Here is an 8,479-nt window from a genome sequence, read left to right on the forward strand (position 1 = left end):
AAACACCAATAACATATGGACTACCAAAAACTCAACTCCATGGGATTTGTAGTTTACAGCTTTGTTGTGTCTATATTATTGTTCATTTATTTTGCTGCTCGAGAATTAATGTTTGGAGAAAACATAATCCTTCACCTATGTGTTTTTAATAGAATTATGACTTTCTATAAAGTTAGTGTTGAAAATCTTAATTATATGGTAAATTGGCCATGCATAGAATATTCTTTCAATTATGTGAACCACAACATTCACGTGGGAGATCCCTGAAAAACATAGATCAATTTTACGGGTGCTTCTATTCCTGTCCCTCTTTTTTTCATGTCAAAGCGCCTGGGTTCCACCGCACACCACAGGCACAGCAGGGTTCACGGACCCCTCGTTGCAATTATTGTGGGCTGGACCTGATCACTGCTGTGGGCACCTAGCAGTTTCTCCGGTTGCCGTGGTCAACCGGCTGACATCAGTTGTCGGGGCTCCCGTCTCGCAACTGGGCTGTCATCACACAGTTTCACAGTGGGCTGGGGGCACCCAGGTTACACATGCTGATCTGGAGGCACCCAGATCAGGAGGGCTGCAGCACTGTGGTCCAACAGTGTCATCCTGCAGGCCAGGGGAGCAGGGTCATGACACACTCTTAAAGGGGACATTACCACTGCTGCATCAGCGCTGTGCAAGTTCCTGGCAGGGTACGGCATGACTCCATTATCAAATGCCCTGGTATCACCTGCAGAAGCATTTTGGGAGGAAAGTATGGTCAGTTATCCCAGACAGCACCTCAATAGCCTTCCTGCAAGTGGCTGGTGTGGCAAGACGGCAATGCCAAAGAAACTGCAACGAGACATAAATCGTTCGATGCAAGATAGCGGATGTGATAATAAGGTGGGTGATTTTGCGCTGATACAAGCCTATGGAATGTGACAAGTGTTAAGGGCTCCATGGAGACAGCCAGTAATGGGGGGTAACAAGAAGTGCCTGTGTGCCACAATGTTCTGTAAGATAAGTAAAAGCAGCGAAACTTCTGAGCCAAGCGAGGAACAACCGCCATCAGAGACAATCGAAAGTGGGTATGTGAGTCTAGACACCTTTCTGTACTCAATCGACAAAGGCACCAGTCAAGAACACAGTGATCCAAGGAGTGAGTCTGTGGAAGCTCGCATAGTTCCCAACATGATCCAATCCAATCTGCAGATATGATATGATATGATGTGCCATTTATAACACGCCTTTACACAAGTGTTTCTATGCGCGACAAGACAAGGAGGGGAAACAAAGGGAGGACAAAATAACGATCTTACTAGGCCATGTGTCATTCAGATCATGCAAGTGCAGGGAAGAGGGAAGGGGAGAAGTGTCAGGGGGAGGCGAAGGGGGAAGTGCAGTTAACTCACAAGTGCAGTAGTGGGTGGCTCATAAGTGCAGCGAGAAGGGACTGTAGGATTGCAGATACAGACCCTTAAGTGCTGGGGAGCCCGGAGGCAGTGTGAGGGCAACTGGACATGCCGGAGCCTGGGCCTTAGTTCAGGGGGTGACCAGTGCACAGAGAAGTCAGGTGCATCAGCAGTAGAGAGGAGGAGAGGAGAGAGGAGGAGAGGAAGCGGAAGCAAAAAGGAAGGTCTTGAGTTGCTTACGGAACCAGAGGTGACACTGCTCAATTTTGAGAGAGGCAGGGAGGCTGTTCCAGAGGGGGGCCCAATCCAAGGAGATAGATCTGCAACCAACTCTTTGGAGAAGCGTCTGACCCTCAGAGAGTTCGAGGTGGATGAGCAGAGAGCTCAAGAAGGAAGATGTTTTGGATGAGAAAGTTGGTGGTAGAGCTGTCCCAGGCCTCAGAAAGCCTTGTGGACGATGCAGAAGGTCTTGAACTTGATCCTTGTAGCGACGGGGAGCTAGTGAAGAGATTTCAGAGCTAGGGAGATATGATCCCTGGGCTTCAGGCCAAGGACAGGTTTTACAGTCCTGTTCTGGATAAGTTGTAAAGGTCGAAGAGTAGAGGCAGGAAGATTTCGAAAGAGGCTGTTGCAATAGTCCAGCCTAGCGAGGACCAGAGCTCTGGAGACAGTGAGCTTCTGGGGGAAAGTGAAAAAAGGAAGAATACCTCTGAAGAGGTGCAGCTGATAGTTTGACTTCTTAGAGACGTCAGAGATGTGAGGAAAGAGGGATAGGGTGGAGTCGAAGATGACACCTAGGTTCTTAGCCTCACAGGAAGGAGCAGGAAGAGGGCCCAGAATGGGTGTCCAGAGAGAGAGGAAAGGGGGGAGTGGGTGTCCCAATGAGGAGGATCTCAGTCTTACCAGCATTAAGGCAGAGATCATTGGCGGCAAATCATTCATGAACTGCGGCCAGACAGTCAGGTATGAGAGAAGTAGCAGAGGTGGCTGAGGGGAGCCTGAAAGAGAGCTGAGAGTCATCCACATAACACTGAAAATTAGAGCAGAAAGTAGCAATGCAGTGGGCAAGAGGTGCCAGGCTGTGGTTGAAGAGCCATGGAGAGAGGTTAGACCCCTGGGGAACACCACAAGCAGAGAGAGAGATAGAAGAGAGGAAAGACCCAGATGGACCTGAGAGGGTCGGTGAGAAAGGAGGTCAACCGGGCCAGGGCATGATCAGTAATACCAAGGTTGTTGCTTAGGCGATTGAGCAGGATGGCATGGTTGACCGTGTCAAAAGCAGAGGATAGATTGAGGAGAATGAGGACAGAAGGGAGATTAGAATCAAGATTGGAGAGCAAATCTTCACGGGTGTTCAAGAGAGCGGTTTCCGTGCTTCTGGCAGCTCTGAAGCCAGACTGGTGGTCATGGAGGCAGCCAACAGATGCAGTATGTAGATTAAGCTGGAGATGGCCAGCTTTTCCAAGAGTTTGCCCAGGAAAGGAGTGAAGGAGATCGGGCCATAGTTAGCCAGAGAGGAAGGATCGGCCGAGGACTTCTTTAGAAGAGGGTGCACAAGAGAGTGCTGAAGGGGGAGAGGAAAGTTCCAGTGGCAAAGTAGTGATTGCAGAAATCAGCCAGGGCTGAAGCAAGTGTGTCAATGTGGCCCTTGATGGTTCTGGAGGAGCAGGGGAGAACCTGCTTTGATGAGACCTTCATAGATCGGACTTGTCTAGAAACATCATCAGGGGTGAATAGGGGAAAGGAGGAGAAAGGAGGAGGAGATGAGACGGCCTCAAGCGGGCCAGAAGTGGTAGAAGAGGAGGTAGGGGAAGAGAAGGTGGACAGGATGCCCTGAGTTTTAGTAGTGAAATGAGAGGCCAAGGCCATGCAGAGGGCATGGGAGGGAACAGTAGAGGTAGAAACTGCAGCACGACTGACCAGCTCCTTGCAGATTTTGAAAAGCTTGGCCGATTTGTTAGATGCCGCAGATATGCGTGCTTGGATGTAGGCTCTCTTCTTAGAGAGGACAGAGAGTCTGTTCTGCCTTTGGAGCAGGCGCCAGGCCAGTTTGTCAGGGTGTGCGTCCGATGCCCTCCACTTCCCCTCCGCCGCCCTACACTTGCATTTAGTTTAAGGGTGGTGAGGACGGAATTGTACCAAGAGCTGCACTTGGATTTGGGCTTCCAGCGGATACTCATGACAGGGGCAAGGACCTACAGAGTGTTAGAAATAGACAGATGAAGGTTAGAGAGGGCTGTGTCAGGGTGTGAGTCAGTCAAAGGTACAGGAGGAGGAGATAAACTAGCAGCGAAAGCCTCAACTGACACATGCCTCCTGGGTCGGATGACCGAGAAGATAGGTGGCAGTGCTGGAGTTGGTCTGACCTGCAGAGAAGAGAGAGAGAGGTGGGAAGAAAGGAGAAATTGATTGCTCCAAGAGAGAAGAGTGGTGAGAGGGCTAGAGAAGGGGAGGTCTGAGGAGATCAGAACATCCAGGGTGTGCCCTGCAGAGTGAGTCAGGCCAGAGGGCAGAATAGAGAGACAGAGAGAGAGAGAGAATCGCAGAGGTTGCGAAAGAGTCCTGAAAAAGGGCTGGTAGCATCCAGCTGGATGTTCAAGCCTCTGAGGAGATGTTGAGAGGTAGAGACAAGGAGCGAGGAGGAGAGGTCAGTCCTGCATTGGAATGATAGAAGCAGGGATCCACTCTGGAAAAATCAAGGCTACACCCCCACCGGGACGGTTGGTTCTGGGTTCGGAGAGGATCTTGTAGCCATCGGGAAGGAGAGTGTCGAAACTCGTGACAGAGCTGGCCGTGAACCAAGTTTTGGTGAGTACCTCCAAATCAAGCTCTTCCAGTAGACGGCAGATGTCAGGGGAGTGTTTGACAGCTGAACGAGAGTTGAGAGTAACAACGTGGTGCAGGTTGCTACATTTGAAGGACTTCCGGGGAGGGGTAGAGGCCAGAGGTACACCCTGCGGAAATGTTGGAGGTGCCCGAGGATGGGCAGAGGAGGAAGAAAGAGAAGGCAGGGTAGTCAGAGAGGGAGAAGAGAGTGCCAGAGGGGTGGCAGAGGAGGGAGGCAACATGATGGCCAGAGAAGCAGCAGGGGGTGCCGAAGAGGTGGCAGGAAGGAAGTGGCAGAGGAGCCAGAGAGGGGTAAGAAGTGATAGTAGGAGAGGAAAGGAAGTTGATAAGGTGTGGGAAGCAGCTATCAAAGAGGAGGAGATTGGCCTGTGAGTCCTGGACCAAGACAGTGCCATTTAAGTAGACATTAATGATGGTCTTAGAGAAGTGGAAGGAGGCCTGGAGGGCCTCTCACCGGGTGCTACCATTAATGGGAAAAGAGGAAAAAGCAGAAAGAGCATAGTCAATATGGGGAGTCCATAGGCCTGGAGAGGGAACAACAAATAGTATGTCGGTAAGGGTCTGTCTGGAGGAAGCACTGGTATAGGTAGCTGTGATAGGGAGGCCTGGGTTGGAGACCAGGATGTCCCTTTTGTGCTTCTTCCTGCCAGACTTAGTGAGAGGGATAGGAAAGTCAATAGAAAAGCCGTTAGAAAAGACAGAGCACCATAGTGGGTGTGGGAGGAAAGGAGGAGGGGGTATGGAGAGGGGAGCCAGGCACGGTGGGGGAGGAAAGGTTCTGCAGGTGGGGGCCAGACAGGAGGGAGGCACAAGGAGGAACACGAAAGGAAAGGAGAGCACAACAAAGAACAAGAACAACAGACCTACAAATCAGATGCAGTGCAGAACCAACAGAAAGAAAAAAGCACAACAGGGAACCTAGAAGTAGATAATGCAGATGTAGTACAGAACCAAGGTAAAGCAGAAAGCACAACAGGGAACATGGAAGTAAAGAATGCAGATGCAATACAGGACCGAAAGCAAAACACAGGGGTCTGCAGGGAACCTAGAAGTGAGCAATGCAGGCAATTGCAATTTGATGCCACAAACCGTGGATAGCAACACAATTTCACGAACCGTAGAGAGCAAACACAAAGTCAATACAGTCAACAAGCCACAGAACACAACAGGAACCTAGACGAACAATATAGGCAATGCAAAGTAATGCCAGAAAAACAGTGGAGCACGAGACAGTGTCAGAATAGTAAATGTAATGGGTTATTTATAACATGCTGAATACCGAGAGGTTTCTAAGCACAGACCCGGGGATCGATCCTGTGTTGCTTCACATTGTCTTGCGTTTAAGATGAGTATGTTGCCCCTGAGCCATCAGTACACAATCGATGTAAGAGGGAAGGGCTGAGATGCAGAGGAAGAACGGAAAACACAGGGGGCGGAACAGGATGCAGGGACCTACGATGCGAGGGAGCGCACAGGGCTAGGGAAGCAAGGGAGCGCACGCGCCCAAGTTGTGCACGCCAAGTTGTGGGCTAAGTATTTTAGCACAGCACAATACAATACAATCAGATTCGACTTACCTGATCAGTCGCACAGGTCGATGGCTGCAGGCTAGATGCTACCACGGCAGACACCGGCAGACACCACTGGAGCTGTCCTTAGCCTCTGGTCCTTGGCTGAGGGGGCTGCCACGGCAAGGGGTGCCTTGGGTGACCGATATAAAGGGCTTGCCAACCAATGGGAGTGTGGTGGGAGGGAGGAAGGGGTGAGGGCCAACAAACAAGGGAGTGTGGTGGGAGGGAGGAAGGGGTGAGGGCCAACAAACAAGGAAGCAACCGGGTCAAAGGGATGGTGGAGCGGGCGCACATGCGCTGCGTCGCGAGACTAAAATGTTTACAAATGCACAATTTACTGTGCCGCAGCGCACCTGTCCTCACGACAGCACCGAAGAAGTTGGCGTTGCCTGATAATGGTGAGGATGGCCTGTGGGGACAGAGGGAGAAAACACGTTAGTCCATTCCTGTTTTTTTCTTTGCATTATGGTACTTGTCGTTCTGCTTTTCCCATTATTAATCTTGGACTACAAGTTCCATAATGCAAAGAAAAAAAACAGGACTAGATAAGCACCTACAAATCGGAATGTATCATGTTGGCAACTATGAGTTTGGTATCCTAGTAGATCTTCAAGGTGTAGCCCCAGAAATGTACAAGGCTGTGTATTAGTAGATATTGTTAACAGTTAATTGGGATTTTGAAAGGCTGTTGAAATGGAATTCGTTCCATGTGTGGATGTCACTGTTGAAAGTGGTTTCAGTTGGGTGCCCAAGCCCGGAGCAGGCTGGTTTCCAGGGCCTTAGTTTTCATCTGTTTCTTTGTCTGCGGCCCTCCTGCTAGTGCTCAAGTCGGGAATAGAACACTGCCCATGTTCACCATTGCATATCTCGGTAGACCACTCAGAACAGCCGAGTGCTAGCCTCAGACATTAGTTCAGCCTGATGAATCCCTCAGTGGGGTCCACTAAATCCATACTCGCCAACATGACCCATTCTAATCTGTAGGTGCTTATCCTTTCCTGGTTTTTTTCCTTTGCATTGTGGGACTTGTAGTTCCCCTTTTCCCATTCTAAAACTCGGACTACAAAGCCCAGAATTCAAAGGACTGGATAAGCACCTACAGATTGGAACGGTTTATGTAACATGCAAGGATAGTGATTGGAAACCGGAGGAATATGGTATGAACCACTAGATAAGGACACACATTATCACTATTAAAGCCCAGTTGTAATCTAATTATCTCGTTCACATTTCTTTTTAAATCCCAACAATTTTGTGACGAGAGCCTACAAACGGTCTTCCGAGGGTATTCGTTTTGTGACCCAGTGAATGTTTTGGACTACAACTCCCAAGATCCTTCACCACTTACTATGCTTTGCTGAGGCTAAACGGAGTTGATACCTTCTAAATCTCCCTTCTCGCACCTGCTTCTGGCCAGGACACTATAACCACTGGAAATACGCGTGCTAAAGTCTAAATTACCAGCAATATAGTGCATATAGGATCGAGCACATCCCATAGAGTTAAACAAGAAAACGTTCGCGCTCATTCTATCTGTAGGGAAAGGCTCTGTTTACATTGCTGATCCTTGTTAAACTCGAATAGATCCGCATTGACAACGCATTTACAGCGCAAGGGGACATAATAACATTGTACTGCAAGTAAGCAGGAAGTCCGTGTTTCGTAAATGCACAGAGCGGTTTTCTCGGTTCTGATTGGATAACTGGGGTTAAAAAATAGAAACGGTCTACTCATCTGTCGTTGACGTGTGGTCATCTGATTAGTCGTGTTGTAATTTCAGTAAAGAGAATTCATTCACTATGGAAGACTAACGGCCCAATATCAAGCGCCAGTGTATGCAAGACAACACAACTCAACTAATCAGTGGGATAAATTCGGGCCCTTTTTTGGAGGAAAACACATTTTAGAATGCTTGTGAATTACAAATCTGGTAAAAAATAGAAAGGACATAATAATGATAACAGTATAACAGAAAGCAAAATTGGGCTCGTCCGGGATTTGAACCCGGGACCTCTCGCACCCGAAGCGAGAATCATACCCCTAGACCAACGAGCCAGTTGAGAAGGTCGAGAAGAGAGGTGTTTATATTGCTACATGACAGCACTTATTCACTGTACGGTCAATGTTAGCAGTAGTGCAGGCTTCTGGAGACAGTGCTAGGCCATAACAGCCACTCTCTGATTGGGCTACTAGCATGGGGCCTGACACTGCTCACAGACAAGACCAAACATGGTGCCACTAACATCACCAAGCCTGTCACAGAATGATGGGCATGTTGCCATTAGAGTGACACATATCTCTGACCCTGCATAACAGAGGAGAGAGAAAGAGAGAGAGAGAGAGATATTAGGGCAATGCTCAACGTCCCAGCCCAACAAGCTAGCACCACTTTGTTGGGCCAGAGTACGTACATTTCACCACTTGCGTAACAGGGGCCCCCCGCAGGCCCCGCGGTGAGGGGGGCCCCGCCAGCACATGTCCTGGGAGGGGCCCACACTTGTAGAAAAAAAATATATATATTTTTTTATTTTTGAATTCCCTCTGTATTTATAAAGAAATTATTTCTGTAAAAGAAATAATTTTTTTATGAAGTCAGAGTGACTTCAAAAAGAAACGATGGGCCTCATTACGGGTTTGGCAGCAACCGTGCCATTGCTACCAGCAGGATGCCGC

General features: G+C 49.0%; 1 non-coding gene across 1 annotated transcript; it reads right to left on the reverse strand.

Annotated features, from left to right (window-relative positions):
• Positions 1-7,789: 7,789 nt before the first annotated feature.
• On the reverse strand, positions 7,790-7,861 carry TRNAP-CGG (transfer RNA proline (anticodon CGG)). The gene has a single exon. It is a non-coding gene; the product is annotated as a tRNA-Pro (tRNA).
• Positions 7,862-8,479: the final 618 nt, after the last annotated feature.

Source organism: Ambystoma mexicanum, chromosome 1p (assembly GCF_040938575.1).
Source record: "Ambystoma mexicanum isolate Mex_15411 chromosome 1p, UKY_AmexF1_1, whole genome shotgun sequence".
In the NCBI taxonomy this organism is placed as follows: domain Eukaryota; kingdom Metazoa; phylum Chordata; class Amphibia; order Caudata; family Ambystomatidae; genus Ambystoma; species Ambystoma mexicanum.